General features: G+C 40.4%; 1 protein-coding gene across 1 annotated transcript in view; it reads right to left on the reverse strand.

The window, feature by feature from the left end:
* LOC135523452 (CUB and sushi domain-containing protein 1-like) overlaps nucleotides 1-18,852 on the reverse strand; it is a 422,532-nt gene that overhangs the window by 189,434 nt on the left and 214,246 nt on the right. The gene's annotated exons all lie outside the window — the stretch shown is intronic.

Genomic DNA, 18,852 nt, shown 5'->3' on the forward strand with positions numbered 1-18,852 from the left:
TATATATGCTGCAGTAGTTTATGTGTCGGGGGCTGGGGTCAGTTTGTTATATCTGGAGTACTTCTCCTGTCCAATTCGGTGTCCTGTGTGAATCTAAGTGTGCGTTCTCTAATTCTCTCCTTCTCTCTCTCGGAGGACATGAGCCCTAGGACCATGCCCCAGGACTACCTGACATGATGACTCCTTGCTGTCCCCAGTCCACCTGGCCGTGCTGCTGCTCCAGTTTCAACTGTTCTACCTTATTATTATTCGACCATGCTGGTCATTTATGAACATTTGAACATCTTGGCCATGTTCTGTTATAATCTCCACCCGGCACAGCCGGAAGAGGACTGGCCACCCCACATATGCTCTCTCTAATTCTCTTTCTTTCTCTCTCTCGGAGGACCTGAGCCCTAGGACCATGCCCCAGGACTACCTGACATGATGACTTCTTGCTGTCCCCAGTCCACCTGCCATGCTGCTGCTCCAGTTTCAACTTACCTGAGCCCTAGGACCATGCCCCAGGACTACCTGACATGATGACTCCTTGCTGTCCCCAGTCCACCTGGCCGTGCTGCTGCTCCAGTTTCAACTGTTCTGCCTTATTATTATTCGACCATGCTGGTCATTTATGAACATTTGAACATCTTGGCTATGTTCTGTTATAATCTCTACCCGGCACAGCCAGAAGCGGACTGGCCACCCCACATAGCCTGGTTCCTCTCTAGGTTTCTTCCTAGGTTTTGGCCTTTCTAGGGAGTTTTTCCTAACCACCGTGCTTCTACACCTGCATTGCTTGCTGTTTGGGGTTTTAGGCTGGGTTTCTGTACAGCACTTTGAGATATCAGCTGATGTACGAAGGGCTATATAAATACATTTGATTTGATTTGATTTTGATTTGATTTTGATTTGATTTGATATGGACAATTCCTTCAACCTCATGGCTTGGTTTTCGTTCTGACATGCACTGTCAACAGTGGGACCTTACATAAACAGGTGTGTGCCTTTCCAAACTTTTTCCAAAATTTCTTAAAACCAGCTTTTGCTTTATCATTATGGGGTATTTGATCAATTTTAGAATAATGCTGTAACGTAACAACATTTTGAAAAGGTGAAGGGGTCTGAAGGGGTCTGAATACTTTGCGAATGCACGGTACAGCTCACACGCTCACACACAAAACACACACACACCTATATTGATGACACTCACACACACACTTTCACACTCTTCACATATGCTGCTACTCCATTTATTATCTATCCTGATTGCCAAGTAATTTTTTCCCCTACCTACATGTAGATAAACTCAGCAAAAAAAGAAATGACCTCTCACTGTCAACTGTGTTTATTTTCATCAAACTTAACGTGTAAATATTTGAATGATCATAACAAGATTCAACAACTGAGACATAAACTGAACAAGTTCCACAGACATGTGACTAACAGAAATTGAATTATGTGTCCGTGAACAAAGGAGGGGTCAAAATCAAAACTAACAGTCGGTATCTGGTGTGGCCACCAACTGCACCAGATTTGCCAGTTCTTGGTGTGAGATGTTACCCCACTCTTCTACCAAGGCACCTGCAAGTTCCCAGACATTTCTGGGGGGAATGGCCCTAGCCCTCACCCTCCGATCCAACAGGTCCCAGACGTGCTCAATGGGATTGAGATCCGGGCTCTTCACTGGCCATGGCAGAACACGGACATTCCTGTCTTGCAGGAAATCACGCACAGAACGAGCAGTATGGCTGGTGGCATTGTCATGCTGGAGGGTCATGTCAGGATGAGTCTGCAGGAAGGGTACCACATGAGGGAGGAGGATGTCTTCCCTGTAACGCACAGCATTGAGATTGCCTGCAATGACAACAAGCTCAGTCCGATGATGCTGCTACACACCGCTTCAGACAATGACAAACCCTCCACCTCAAAATTGATCCCGCTCCAGAGTACAGGCCTCGGTGTAATGCTCATTCCTTTGACGATAAACGCAATTCCGACCATCACCCCCGGTGAGACAAAACCGCGACTCATCAGGGAAGAGCACTTTTTGCCAGTCCTGTCTGGTCCAGCGACGGTGGGTTTGTGCCCATAGACAACGTTGTTGCCGATGATGTCTGGTGAGGAACATCCTTACAACAAGCCTACAAGCCCTCAGTCCAGCCTCTCTCAGCCTATTGCGGACAGTTTGAGCACTTATGGAGGGATTGTGCATTCCTAGTGTAACTCAAGCAGTTGTTGTTTTCATCCTGTACCTGTCCCACGTGTGATGTTCAGATGTACCGATCCTGTGCAGGTGTTGTTACACTTGGTCTGCCACTGCAAGGATGATCAGCTGTCCGTCCTGTCTCCCTGTAGCGCTATCTTAGGCGTCTCACAGTACAGACATTGCAATTAATTGCCCTGGTCACATCTGCAGTCCTCATGCCTCCTTGCAGCATGCCTAAGGCACACTCACGCAGATGAGCAGGGACCCTGGGCATCTTTCGTTGATGTTTTTCAGAGTCAATAGAAAGTCCTCTTTAGTGTTTTCATAACTGTAACCTTAATTGCCTAAAGTCTGTAAGCTGTTAGTGTCTTACCGACCGTCCCACAAGTGCATGTTCATTAATTGTTTATGGGTCATTGAACAAGCATGGGAAACAGTGTTTAAACCCTGTGAAGATCTGTGAAGTTATTTGGATTTTGACGAATTACGGACCTTTCTTTGCTGAGTTTACAACCTCAATTACCTCAACTACCTCGTACCCCTGCACATTGACTCGGTAGTCTTGTTAATGTTATTTTATTTCACTATTTCCCTTTACACTTTCTTACTTTTTAACCCTGCATTGTTGGGAAAGGGCTCGTAAGTAAGCATTTCACTGTAAAGCCTACAACTGTTGTGTTCGGGGCATGTGACAAATACAATTTTATTTTATAAAAATATGAAAATAGAGATTTAATGTGGATTTTTCCTTTAATGCAAAAATCAATGGAAGCCTTTCTGTCTAAATAAATGTTTGTGTCTTTAAATTCTATCACAGCTGAGGGGCATTTATTATGCAGTGTTGTTCACTTTGCATGCACTTTTTGAGACTTTGTCTCACCCTGACACTTCCTTCTCTGTCATCATGCTTTCTCTGTCTCCATATAGTATATTTTTTTAGATCAAAAATGTTGATTCATTCATGTGTGCTGACAGCATAGTGATTGCATAATGAACCTCATTGATTGATTTTTTCATAATTATTCGTCAGTTTCATCCTCTTAATGACAAGACAAGACCAAGTCATTCATTTAAGCCATTATTCATGTGAAGATCTGTTTGTTTTCAAAGGTGAAGAATAAACTCTCTTTAATTCCAATATACAGTACATGCACTTACATTACAGGGCGCTCAATGAGGAACACAAGTTGGTTTTCAAGTAGGCTTAGATTTAAACGATTACCTATAATGTGAAAATGATGGGCATCCATTAAGATCTATCGGCTTCCACAACAAATGTACACTTTTTAATGACCTCTGAAATGACAGAAAATGCACTGTCAACAGACTGGATTTGCTTCCCTTCGCTGACTGCCCGAACGGATTGCATCACTAGCCAGCTAAATGTAACATCCCCTGCAGTTTGTTTTGGTTCACAGAAGAGGGCTACTCCAGAACTGCTCACATTTGGAGATGTGATGAGAAGCTACCTTGCAGTCCCTCACACTCACTATCAATGTGTAGAATCAAGATGGCGCTGACAGAGATGGTTGACTCGCTTCGAGTCCTTAGGAAACTATACAGTATTTTTTTTAAATGTTTTACTTCTTACATTGTCACCCCAGGAAATCTTAAGTCTTATTACATACAGCCGGGAAGAACTTTTGGATATAAGAGCGACGTTAACTTACCAACATTACGACCAAGAATATACAACGTTCCCGAAGCGGATCCTCTGTTTGGACTACCACCCAGGACAATGGATCTAATCCCAGAAGCCGACCCAAAACAATGTCGATGCAGAAGGGGCCGACGGAGCGGCTTCCTAGTCATGCTCCGTAGATGTGCACATCGCCCACAGCTCCCGAGTATATCAAGATTGTTTTGATCACGCGGACTTGGTCAGCCTTAGGGAACAACATTGATCGCTGACTCGATGAGGGAGTTTATAAGGAAGTGCATTGGAGATGTTGTACCCACTGTGACTATTAAAACCTACCCTATTCCAGTCTGATATCCCTACATGCTTCAAGATGGCCACTATTGTTCCTGTACCCAAAAAAGCAAAGATAACTGAACTAAATGAGTACTGCCCCGTAGCACTCACTTCTGTCACCATGAAGTGCTTTGAGAGACTAGTCAAGGATCATATCACTTCCACCTTACCGGCCATCCAAGACCCATTTCAGTTTGCATACCTCCCCAACAGGTCCACAGACGATGCAATCATCATCACACTGCACACTGCCCTATCCCATCTGCACAAGAGGAATACCTATGTAAGAATGCTGTTCATTGACAATAGCTCAGCATTAAACACCATAGTACCCTCCAAGCTCATCATCAAGCTGGAGGCCCTGGGTCTCAACCCCGCTCTGTGCAATTGGGTCCTGGAATTTCGCCCCAGGTGGTGAAGGTAGGAAACAACATCTCCACTTCGCTGACCCTCAACACTGTGGCCCCACAAGAGTGCATGCTCAGCCCCCTCCTGTACTCCCTGTTCACCCATGACTGCGTGGCTATGGACGCCTCCAACTCAATCATCAAGTTTGCAGACAACACAACAGTAGTGGGCTTGATTACCAACAACGACGAGACAGCCTACAGGGAGGAGGTGAGGGCACTCGGAGTGTGGTGTCAGGAAAACAATCTCTCACTCAACATAAAAAAAACAAAGGAGATGATCATGGAAATCAGGAAACAGCAGAGGGAGCACCCCCCTATCCACATCGAAAGGACAGCAGTGAAGAATGTGGAAAGTTTTAAGTTCCTCGGCATACACATCACATCAAGGCTGCGTTGAAATAACGACAAGTAAATAATCCAAGACCAGCTCAGTTAATCCCTACCATTGTGACAATGAGTCGACATAATGCTGCATCAAATGTATATGACCTTAGGTGGCATTGGCAAACACAATGTAAGTAATTTAATTTATGTACCCCTAATTGCACGGAATACATCTGTTTATCCTACAGCTATTGTAAGCAGTAATCATGAGCCTATAAACCAGATTTACACTGTTAGCACTGAGGCGGTGTGCAATAGTAGGAAGACCACTTTATGCAGCTCCAATGTAAATAACATGAGTAAGTCTACCCCTGATAAGCTTCCCAGTAAAGCATTAAAAACAATCAAGCAACACAGAAAAGTGCTAAAAATAGTCCATATTAACATATGTAGCCTATGAAACAAGGTTCATGAAGTCAATAACTAGCTTGTAACAGATAACATTCATATTCTGACTATCTCAGAAACTCACTTAGATAATTCCTTTGATGATACAGCGGTAGAAATACATGGTTATAACATCTACCAAAAAGACAGAAACGCCAAACGGAGGCGGTGTTGTGGTCTATATTCAGAACCACATTCTTGTAAAGCTTAGAGAAGACCTAATGTTAAATAATGTTGAAGTAATATGGCTACAGTTTCATCTGCCTCACCTAAAGCCCATTATTGTGGGAAGCTGCTATAGACCACCAAATGCTAACAGTCAGTATCTGGAAAATATGTGTGAAATGCTTGATAATGTACGTGATATCAACAGAAAAGTATATTTTCTGGGTGATTTAAATATTGACTGGCTATCATCAAGCTGCCCACTCAGGAAAAAACTTCAAACTGTAACCAGTGCCTGCAACCTGGATGAAGTTGTCAGTCAACGTACCAGCGTAGTTACAAACAGCACAGGAATAAAATCATCAACATGTATTAATCACATTTTTGCTAACGCTGCACATATTTGCTTTAAAGCAGTATCCAAATCCATAGGATGTAGTGATCACAATATAATAGCCATATCTAGGAAAACCAAAGTTCCAAAGGCTGGGCCTAATATAGTGTAGAGTATAAGAGGTCATACAATACGTTTTGTAGTGATACATATGTTGATGATGTAAAGAATATTTGCTGGTCTGTTGTGTGTAATGAGGAGCAACCAGACGCTGCACTTGACGATTTATGAAACTACTTATTCCAGTTACTAATAAGCACGAACCCATTAAGAAAATGATTGTAAAAACTGTGAAATCCCCTTGGATTGATGAGGAATTGAAAAATTGTGTGGTTGAGAGGGATGAGGCAAAAGCTATGGCAAAAAGCCAACTCAGCTTTTTAATTTATTGGTTCAGATGGCTCATTCATCACAAAGCCCACTGATATTGCAAACTACTTTAATTACTTTTTCATTGGCAAGAAAAGCAAACATAGGGATGACATGCCAGCAACAAACGCAGACACTACACATCCAAGTATATCGGACCAAATTATGAAAGACAAGAATTGTACTTTTGAATTCTGTAAAGTCAGTGTGGAAGAGAAAAAAGTATTGTTGTCTATCAACAATGACAAGCCACCAGGGTCTGACAATCTAGATGGAAAATTACTGAGGATAATATCAGACGATATTGCCACTCCTATTTGCCACATCTTCAATTTAAGCCTACTAGAGAGCGTGTGCCCTCAGGTCTGGAGGGAAGCTAAAGTCATTCCGCTACCCAAGAATAGTAAAGCCCCCTTTACTGGCTCAAATAGCCACCCAATCATCCTGTTACCAACCCTTAGTAAACTTCAGGAAAAAGTGTTTGACCAGATACAATGCTATTTTACAGTAAAAGAAAATTGAAAACAGAATTTTAGCATGCTTATAGGACACTCAACAAGGACAGCACTTACACAAATGACTGATGATTGACTGAAAGAAATTGATGATCAAATTATTGTGTGGGCTGTCTTAGACTTCAGTGCAGTTTTTGACATTATCGATCATAGTCTGCTGCTGGAAAAATGTATGGGTTATGGCTTTACACCTGCTGCTATAATGTGGATAAAGAGTTACTTGTCTAACAGAACACAGAGGGTGTTATTTAATGGAAGCCTATCAAATAAAGAATCAGGAATTCCCCAGGGTAGCTGTTTAGGCCCCTTGCTTTTTTCAGTTTTTACTAACGACATGCCACTAACTTTGAGTGAAGCCATAGTTTCTGTGTATGCGGATGACTCAACACTACACGTCAGCTACTACAGAAACTGAAATGACTGCAACACTCAACAAAGAGCTGCAGTTAGTTTCAGAGTGGGTGGCAAGGAATAAGGAATAAGCCCTAAATATTTCTAAAACTAAAAGCATTGTACTTGGAACAAAACACTCACTAAACCCTAAACCTCAACTAAATCTTGAAAAAAATAACGTGGAAATTGAGCAAGTTGAAATTACTAAACTTGGAGTAACACTAGATTGTAAACTGTCATGGTCAAAACATATTGATGTAGTAGTAGCTAAGATGGGGAGAAGTCTGTCTATAATAAAGCGATGCTCTGCCTTCTTAACAACACTATTAACAAGGCAGGTCCTACAGGCCCTATTCACTACTGTTCAGTCATGTGGTCAGGTGCCACAAAAAAGGACTTGCAAAATTGCAATTGGCTCAGAACAGGGCTTGCACGGCTGGCCCTTGAATGTTCACATAGAGCTAATATTAAAAATATGCATGTCAATCTGCTAATATTAATAATATGCATGTCAATCAATGCTGGACCCTAGGAAGAGTAGCTGCTGCTTTGACAGCAGCTAATGGGGATCCATAATAAATACAAATACAGACAAACTGAAATGGTCCACCCACACAGACAGTGTGGTGAAGAAGGCGCAACAGCTCCTCTTCAACTTCAGGAGGCTGAAGAAATTTGGCTTGTCACCCAAAACCCTGACAAATTTTTACAGATGCACAATCGAGAGCATCCTGACAGGAAATATCACAGCATGGTATGGCAACTGCATCGCCCTCAACCGCAAGGCTCTCCAGAGGGTGGTGTGGTCTGCACAACGCATCACCGGGGGCAAACTACCCGCCCTCCATGACACCTACAGCACCCAATGTCACAGGAAGGCCGAGAGGATCATCAAGGACAACAACCACCCGAGCCACTGCCTGTTCACACCGCTACCATTCAGAAGGCGAGGTCAGTACAGGTGCATCAAAGCTGGGACCGAGACACTGAAAACAGCTTATATCTCAAGGCCATCAGACTGCTAAACAGCAATCACTAACTCTGAGAGGCTGCTGCCTACATTGAGACCCAATCACTGGCAACATTAATAAATGGATCACTAGTCACTTTAAACAATGCCACTTCAAATAATGTTTACACATCTTACATTACTCATATCATATGTATATACCATCTATTGCACCTTGCCTATGCCGCTCGGCCATCACTCATCCATATATTTATATGTACATATTCGCATTCACCCCTTTTTAGATTTTTAGTTGTTGGGAAATTGTTAGGTTACTTGTTAGATATTACCGCACTGTCGGAACTAGAGGCACAAGCATTTCGCTACACTCACATTAATATCTGCTACCCATGTGTATGTGACCAATACAATTTTATTTAATTTTATTTATATGTTGGTAAGTCAACGAGTGGCATTTATAAAAACATTAAAAAAGTATGTAACCAGTGGTCATTCAGCCAAATATCACATAAAATACAGAATGGGACAGCTCTTTTATGAGGCAGTACTTTGGTTGAATTCATTGTGGTCCCCATACACTATGTGGCCCTACGGAGGCTCCATCCAGGCACAAACTATCAATCCCTATTTAATGGGGGATGACAGATGTAAATGTGACTGCAAGCTGTTAAATGAAGATGCATTAAGTCGGAAGGGGATATAAGTCAATTTCCCACAGACCTTGTTGCTCAGGAGGCTGTTCATTATTCCACATCAGCTCAGAGGTTTGTTGGTAACCTCAGCGTCTGTTTTGCCCCATGAATCATTTGCCTTGTCCGAACAAATCACATGGCATGACTGGACTAGCAGTTATGGGTCATTTGTGGTATTGTTTTGACTGCCCTAAGCAGATAGGTTTTACACCCCCCCCCCCTCCCGGACCAACACATGAAGTGTGATAGAGAGAGTTGAGAACATTTTGGAAATGCAATCCTTCCTAGACGCAATCTGGAGTTGCATATTTGTAATACCGTGTTAAAACCATTAGAAAACTGTTTCACTACAGCCTTTGCTGTTGAGCCTATGTTGGTTTGTCTTGCATCTAACACTTGTGTGGCTTTCATGCGCAAACTTCACAGAAACAACCTGTCAATCATTTAAGAGCCACTGTTGGCTGAATTCTTTAATGTACTGTCCACTTAATTATTTCAACCTTCATGTACATGTGAACTAAAGTAACCCTGGTTTAGCCAATTAAAAGCCTTGTGTCTGGCTGTACTGACAGCATGGTAAAAAAATTGTGTTTGGTTACCCAGCTGGAAAGATGGTCCTCGTAAGGAGAGGAAGAAATCTGCATATTAAAAAATGAATCACTTCATGGGCACAAACCTCTCTGTGTTGCTGCCAGCAGCCTAAACCCACTGGAAACACACTGGATAAATCAACGATGTTCTGACGTCATTTCAATAAAATTACGTTGAGCCAACGTGAAATAGACGTTGTATGAAGTCTGTGCCCAGTGGGAAGCACCTTCAGCAGAATCACATATGTCTTTTGAATATCAGTGAGCTCTTGAGAAAAGGCTTATTGGACAAGTGGAACCATGCATTGCCACACAACAGAGATCCCTAAAGAGGATGTTTACTTTTAAAGCATCAGCAGATATTGATCCTTGCACCCTCAGTGAAATTAAAGTAGGGAGAGAGAAATGTGTTCTGGCTTTCTCTTTTATGGTGGCTTTCTCTTTTATGGTCAACCCACACTTTATTGAGAATAGGAGCTGACAGTGTGCACAGGGGTGGCAGAATGATGTGTGAGTTGCTTTTAGACTGTGTTTGCATGGTTACATTGTAATGACTCAAGTGGCAAGTGGTAATACAGTCAACCTACTGCCTTGTGACTAATATGGAACTGATATTGTAGGTTTCTTTATTGACATGTGCGGAACAAATTATATGATATTTAAGTGTTTTTTTCTCCCACAAATGCACATTAAAGTATTAAAAAACTAGTGAAAGCTATCCCAGATTGCTACCCTGCTTGGAAACCTACTTGTCTTTTGGACAATCATTTTTTATTGAGTTTAGCCTTCAATTCCTAAACACATCCAAAACCATGGTGTTCAGTTGTCATGAATTCCTGCTGAGGGTCATTTGAGGGATCTGTATTATGCAATACATTGAGACCAGAAAAAATAACCATTAGAACTGAATTAGCACTGCCAAAAAACAGACAAAGCTAATATATTATTTTTCATATGACGATATATTGTTTTAATTTAATTTCACTTGATAATAATCAAAGGATTGTGTTTATTTTTGTTTTTCCTTTACATAACTCGAACCATTAAATATAAAATAACAAATATCTAGCCCATGGCGATAAAACCATAAAGACACATGTTGTCTAGGTACAATAAGTGCTGCTGGGAAAGAGACAACATGCACACTGTGCGAAGAGTAGCACTCTTCCCAAAATACATCATTAACATACTACACATATCAATGTCGCTGATATCTGTCAAGTTACAACAGTATCATGTTGTGCATACAGTAATTAACTATGACATTTCATGACATATTCAGTAACAATCTAACAAACATACTGTAGCAGGTCAATAACTTAATTATTAGCTGTGGAAAGTTAAGCACATGATGCATGTGAGCGATATCATAATTTTCAGTCAATCATCACTGCAGCTAATGCTCTGATAGGTATATTATCCTCATATTGATATTCCTCATAACACATTTTATTGCTTTAGTCCATGTTGTGAAAATACCCATTCATATGGGAACGTCTAGACAAGGACCACCACCAATCAAGAATATTGATTTGACGAGGGTAGTTATTTGCCGACTCTCTCTCCAAGTTTACTTTGATAACCGACCTGCCAAATACTGTCATACTTTTTTATTTTGAATTTCCTTGTGTGAAAGCTTCTTTTGGGTTTTAAAATTGGTCCAGGTCTACATATAAAAAACTCACATCTAGACACGTTCAGACAGATCTTCAAAACACACCAGGTCAGAAAAACAATATTCAGATGAATTGTTAAGAATTGCCTGTTACCTCTACAACATACAGTACAAAACATAGCAGAACATTCACAGAAGTCACCTCTCCAGTCATAGCTTACAGTCAGTTTGCATATAAACATGAACAAATTCATCATAGGCACAATTGTATAAAGGTTGATCATTATAGCTCAATTAATTTAAATGTTATCCAGCCACAGTGTGTTGTGTAGACAAGTCTTGAACTTTATATAATGACTTGCTGTTATGTATGACCTTTCAAAGCTGTATCTCAATTTGAATCTTTGAAATCTTCAAAACAGCTTGGGATTATGTTTTTTTTTTCATGTACAGTCTAAATGTATATATACACAGCACCAGTCAAAAGTGTGGACACACCAAGTCATTCAAGGATTGTTTTATTTAAAAAAAGCTATTTTCTACATTGGACATTGAATAATAGTGAAGACATCAAAACTATGAAATAACACATTTGGAATCATGTATTAACCAAAAAAGTGTTTTATTTTTTATATTTATAATACTTTTTTATATATATTTTATAAAATAGATTCTTCAAAGTAGCCACCCCTTGCCTTGAAGATAGCTTTGCACACTCTTTGCATTCTCTCAACAAGCTTAATGAAGTGGTCACTTGGAATGCATTTCAATTAACAGGTTAATTAAAAGTTAATTTGTGTAATGTTTTTCCTTCTTAATAGATTTGAGCCAATCAGTTGTGTTGTGACAAGGTAGGGGTGGTATACAGAAGATAGCCCTATTTGGTAATAGACCAAGTCCATATTATGGTAAGAACAACTCAAATCACTTCTTAGGGCTAGGCCCCTTTTTCTCCACCTCTTGTCTGAATGACATGCCCAAAGTAAACTGCCTGAAGCTCAGGCCCTGAAGCCAGGATATGCATATAATTGGTACCATTGGAAAGAAAACACTTTGAAGTTTGTAGAAACTTTAAAATAATGTAGGAGAATATAACACAATAGATATGGTAGGAGAAAACCCAAACAAAATAAACCAGATGTTCTTTTTTTTTGAGAGCCCATCCTCTTAGAAATGCAAGAGTAAGGTCATATTGAAAATTATCTCCCTGGATGCAATTCCTATGGCTTCCACAGGGTGTCAGAAGTCTATGTTCAAGGTTTCAGGCTGGTAACTTCAAAAACAAATAAGAAATATCAGTTTTAGTAAAGGGGCACAGTCTTGGAGATTGGTGTTTTTGCATGCAGTGAAGACATTACGCACCTGCTAAAATTATTGAACATACTTCTTTCCAAAAAAGATATTATAGTTAGATTACATTTTATGGTTTACTCTGAGGAGTAAATAGAAATGTATTTTGACTTGTTGAAATAAAGTTTAGAGGTAGATTTTCGGATTCCTTTCCCTACAAGTTGAACAATTGGATTACTCAAATCGATGGCGCCAACTAAACTGACTTTTTGGGATATAAAGAAGGATTTTATCTACAAAATATTAAGAACACCTATCTAATATTGCGTTGCCCTCAGAACAGCCTCAATTCATCAGGTCGTGGACTCTACAAGGTGTCGAAAGCGTTCAACAGGGATGGTGGCCCATGTTGACTCCAATGCTTCCTACAGTTGTGTGACGTAGGCTGGATGTCCTTTGGCTGGTGGACCATTCTTAATACACACTGGAAACTGTTGAGTGTGAAAAACCCAGCAGCATTGTAGTACTACCATACCCCATTTAAAGGCACTTAAATCTTTTGTTTTGCCCATTCACCCTCTGAATGGCACACACACAATCCGTATCAATGGTCTCAAGACTTGAACATCCTTCTTTAACCTGACTCCTCTCCTTCATCTACACTGATTGACGTGGATTTAACAGGTGACCTCAATAAGGGATTATAGCTTTCACCTGGTCAGTCTATGTCATGGAAAGAGCAGTTCCTAGTCTTTTATATAATCAATGTGTATAAGATGTTTTGTATAAAAAGATACTTACAAAATTAGGGAACAAGCACATACTTGCTTATGTTATAGTACTTTCACAATTTTTCTAGAACTTTGCCTCAAAAAACACTTTGCCTCAAAATATATACCCATGCTTCCTCAAGCATGTAGCATACTGTACACCTAGTTGGTCATGATTACATTCATCATTACATACGTGTCAGAATATCAAAAGGAGATAATTCTACTGTATCTGTTGGTCTGAACATTGGAGTGCTTGAGTCATATGTTCCACATGGGCCTCCTCATGTCTGCTGAATTATATAGAGTTGAAGTCAGAAGTTTACATACACTCAATTAGTATTTGGTAGCATTGCCAATAAATGGTTTAACTTGGGTCAGACGTTTCGGGTAACCTTCCACAAGCTCCCACAGTAAGTTGGGTGAATTTTGGCCCATTCCTCCTGACAGGGCTGGTGTAACTGAGTCAGGTTTGTAGGCCTCCTTGCTCACACACGCTTTTTCAGTTCTGCCCACAAATGTTCTATACGATTGAGGTCAGGACCTTGTGATGGCCAATCCAATACCTTTACTTTGTTGTCCTTAAGCCATTTTGCCACAACTTTGGAAGTATGCTTGGGGTCAATGTCCATTTGGAAGACCAATTTGCGACCAAGCTTTAACTTCCTGACTGATGTCTAGAGATATTGAAGAAACATATCCCCATAATTTTCCTACCTCATCCCAATAATTTTCCTACCTCATAATGCCATTTATTTTGTGAAGTGCACCAGTCCCTCCTGCAGCAAAGCACCCCCACAACATGATGCTGCCATCCCGTACTTCATGGTTGGGATGGTGTTCTTCGGCTTGCAAGTATCCCCCTTTTTCCTCCAAACATAACAATGGTCATTATGGCCAAACAGTTCTATTTTTATTTCATCAGACCAGAGGATATTTCTCAGAAAAGTACGGTCTTTGTCCCCATGTGCAGTTGCAAACCGTATTCTGGCTTTTTTAGGGTGGTTTGGAACAGTGGCTTCTTCCTTGCTGAGCGGCCTTTCAGGTTATGTCGATATAAGACTCGCTTAACTGTGGATATAGATACTTTGTACCTGTTTACTCCAGCATCTTCACAAGGTCCTTTGCTGTTGTTCTGGGATTGATTTGCACTTTTCGCACCAAAGTACGTTCATCTCTAGGAGACAGAACGCATCTGAGCAGTATGACGGCTGCGTGGTCCCATGGTGTTTATACTTGCGTACTATTGTTTGTACAGATGAACGTGGTACCTTCAGGTATTTGGAAATTGCTCCCAAGGATGAACCAGACTTGTGGAGGTCTACAAATTTCAGTCTTGGCTGATTTCTTTTGATTTTCCCATGATGTCAAGCAAATAGGCACTGAGTTTGAAGGTATGCCTTGAAATACATCCACAGGTACACCTCCAATTGACTCAAATTATGTCAATTAGCCTATCAGAAGCTTCTAAAGCCATGACATAATTTTCTGGATTTTTTCAAGCTGCTAAAGGCACAGTCAACGTAGTGTTTGTGAACTTCTGACCCAGTGGAATTGTGATCCAGTGAATTAATTATAAGTGAAATAATCTGTCTGTTGGAAAAATTACTTGTGTCATGCATAAAGTAGATGTCCTAACCGACTTGCCAAAACTATAGTTTGTTAACAGGAAATTTGTGGAGAGGTTGAAAAATGAGTTTTAATGACTCCAACCTAAGTGTATGTAAAACTTCTGACTTCAATTGTATATAGTGGGAGCAGTGTTCATTTTGGCAGCCATTTTAGTTCTAGTCTTAATTTACCTTTTAGTTTAATTTCATTCATTGTTAGTTTCAGTTTTTATCAGTACATTTTGAGGGGAAAATGTTAGTCTGGTTCTAGGGCGGCAGGTAGTCTAGCGGTTAGAGCGTTGGGCCTAACTGAAAGGTTGCTGGTTTGAATACCCGAGCTACAAAGGTGAAAAATCTGCCGATGTGTTCTTGATCAAGGCACTTTCTAACTTGTTCCATTGGCTCCGTACTAATATGGCTGACCCTGTAAAACAACACATTTTACTGCACCTTTTAAATCAAATGTTATTTGTCACATGCGCCGAATATAACAGGTGTTGACCGTGAAATGCTAAAAAGTACACAAAAAAAGAGCTAAAAAGTACAAAACATTTGCTAAGAAAAAGGTTAATAGTAACACAATAAAATAACAATAAGGAGGTTATATACAGGGCAGCCTAGTGGTTAGAGCATTGGACTAGTAACCGGAAGGTTGCAAGTTCACATCCCCAAGCTGACAAGGTACAAATCTGTCGTTCTGCCCCTGAACAGGCAGTTAACCCACTGTTCCTAGGCCGTCATTGAAAATAAGAATTTGTTCTTAACTGACTTGCCTACTTAAATAAAGGTAAAATAAAAATAAATAAATATACAAGGAGTACCGGTACCGAGTCAATGTGCAGGGGTACGAGGTAGTTGAGGTAATATGTACATGTAGGTAGGGGTAAAAGTGACTAGGCAATCAGGATAGATAATCAGGATAGATAAACAGAGTAACAGGAGCGTGTGTGAAAGTGCATCTATGTGTTTGTTTGGCATCCATATGCATGTTTGTGTGAGCGTGTGTGATGTGGTGAGGTTGGACCCAGGTGCAGAGAAGAGACCAGACGAGGAATCCGTGGTTAAGGATACACTACGTCTCGAAACAAACGGTTAACAGCTTCAGCAAAGGACAACAGAAAACACACTTCTTTTAACAGTGACATCATAATGAGTGAATAGGACACATCTGAGTGTCGTTAATGTCTGTAGGACAGTCTCTGGCGCCCTCTGGTGACAGTTGGTACCATGACAGTGTGTGTGGAGTCCAGTGAGTGTTTATAGAGTCAGGGCAAAACAAAGAATATATATACGGTGTATGTGACTATAAAAACATCATAATTATTATACCTACCTCTAACTTCCATCATGTTCACATTCAGATAGCCTTGTCCAACTAGGTCAGGGGTGTCAAACTCATACCATTAAGGGTCTAGTGTATACAGGTTTTAGTTTTTTCAATTAAGACCAAGATAATAAGTGGGAGGTGTTCCTTACTAATTAGTGAATTTAATTCATCAATCAAGTTCAAGAGTGGAGCAAAAACCCTTAGACACTCGGCCCTCTGTGGAATGAATTTGACACGTGGTTTAGGCCTTACTATCTTGTATACCTTAGCTGGCATCATTGATATTTTGGCAGATTGTCACCAATGCCAGCCATAATTAACCATATAGCTATAATGCCTTGGTTACAGGTTAAACAACTCACAGCTCTAATTCCCATCAAGGGGGTAAATAATTGTTTCATTTTATTTAACTAGGCAAGTCAGTTAAGAACAAGTTCTTCTTTACAATGAGAGCCTACCAGGGAACAGTGGGTTAACTGCCTTGTTCAGGGGCAGAATTATCCATTTTTATCATGTCAGCAAAGGGATTTGATCCAGCAACCTTTTGGTTACTAGCCCAACACTCTAACCAATAGGCTACCTGCCGTAACAGTGGTTTCCTTGAAAAGGGGAGAATTTTATCTTTACAAAAATGCCAGAAATATTACTGTACTCACAAACATTGCATTAGTTTGTCTCATAGGAAAACAGCAACCACAACTCGCATTTGCGGACCGTTGCGCGAGAGCGGTAACACAGATGAATAAATAACAGAGCACATGGGATGTGATCAAAGCAAAAATTGCTTACATGAAAGTAAGAGAGAGAGAGTAAACATTATTGTTTCTAGATGAGGTTAGTTACAAGTCATGTGTTCTGGCTTCACATAAGTTCAAAAGATTGACAAGTGACTGAAGCGACCTCCTATTGTGGGACCTATTGTGGGACAGCCGGGCAGATCAGATCAATCAGAGAGGATTACATGAAATATTCTACATACATGCATGCTTCTGATTGGACAAAACAGATGAAAAGTAGCTTTGTGTCAAATTAAATGTCCATTAGTCTCACTTGGAATTCTCGCCTCGTCACCTTTCCGTCAACTAAAATGAAATGTAATTTGTAATAGCTATGTTTTTTTCCCAGGGCATCTCATCTCATTATTGTCATAGTTTTAGTCGGGAAAAATAGGTTGTTGACGACTATTTTTCATCATCGTTAGTGTTGATGAAATGAACACTGCGTGGGAGGGGGACTCATTAAACAGTGTATGTATAGATGTACTGCTTATCTGCCAGCAATATACAGGTAACTGCCAAAGTAAAGGAAACACTTGAGTAAATGAGGGCTACAAAGTATATTGAAAGCAGGTGCTCTCACACAGGTGTGGTTCCTTAATTAATTGAGCAATTAACATCCCATCATACTCAGGGTCATGTATAAAAACGCAGTTGCCCATTATTTTGGGTACCATGGACAGTAAAATAGATCTCAGTGAGGTGTCTCAAAGGAGCATAGGTGGTTTAAAGGGTGTGTGTGTGTGTGTGTGTGTGTGTGTGTGTGTGTGTGTGTGTGTGTGTGTGTGTGTGTGTGTGTGTGTGTGTGTGTGTGTGTGTGTGTGTGTGTGTGTGTGTGTGTGCGTGTGTGCGTGCGTGCGTGTGTGTCAGTTACCAAATCTCAACCTAATTGAATACTTACGGGAGTTTCTGGAACTGCACCTGAGAAAGCATTTTCCACCACAAAACACCAAATGATGGATTTTCTCATGGAAGAATGGTGTCACATCCCTCCAATAGTGTTCAAGACACTTATAGAATCTATGCCAAGATCCATTGAAGCTTTTCTGGCGGCTCGTGGTGGCCCAACACAACAAGGGTTCCAAAAGGTTTCTTCGACTGTCTAAAAAATGTGAATACTGTTTTCAGGTATTGCTTTGTACAGGTTCCTGTCAAAATAATGGAAACACCAACATATAGTGACTTAATACATTTTTTTTAAAGGTGCTATCTAGAACCTAAAAGGGTTCTTCTGCTTTCACCATAGGATAACCCTTTGAAGAACCCTTTTTGGTTCCAGTTAGAACCATTTGGGGTTCCATGTAGAACCCTCTGTGGAAAGGGTTGTACTTGGAACCCAAAATGGTTATGCTTGGAACCATCAAGGGTTCTTTAAAGGGTTATGCTATGGTGAACACAGAAGAACCCTTTTAGGTTCTAGATAATATATATATATATTTTTGAAGGTGCTAAGACAATCTATGTTGGTGTCTCATTTATTTTGGCAGTTACCTGTACAAAGCGATACTGAAAACAGTATTCACATTTTTACAATATTTACATTTGATTACTTTGTGGCCCAGAAAACCATTTTTCCTACTAGGGATTTGGATATTCCTCTCTGCTCAATCTTTTCAACAGATGGATATGCACCTGCATAATCTAATCCAAGACACACAGCTTGACACAGCACGCCAACATGAATGACACATTTGGGGACACATCATTTTTTACCCTGCACTTTGTGGCAATGGAATGTCCTATTCTATTGGCCAAGGATTTTTTTCTTTCACACGCTGTGTGTTGCTACGACATCCCTGACAGTTGTTTGTACAAATCTGTTAATAAGGGCCATTCGAGCTTCTGGAGTCCAAATCTGTTACTATGCAACTATAAAAAAAACATGGTTACTCACTCCTTCCCTAACCCTAATTTATTCACACTAGTAATACAACGGTATTACAACATCAATAAAGATACAGTAATTACAAGTTACTGCCAATGCAAGACCACAATCTGACCCTGCTTCCATTCTGTCCTGCACTCTATATCC

This window comes from Oncorhynchus masou, chromosome 31 (assembly GCF_036934945.1).
Source record: "Oncorhynchus masou masou isolate Uvic2021 chromosome 31, UVic_Omas_1.1, whole genome shotgun sequence".
NCBI lineage: Eukaryota > Metazoa > Chordata > Actinopteri > Salmoniformes > Salmonidae > Oncorhynchus > Oncorhynchus masou.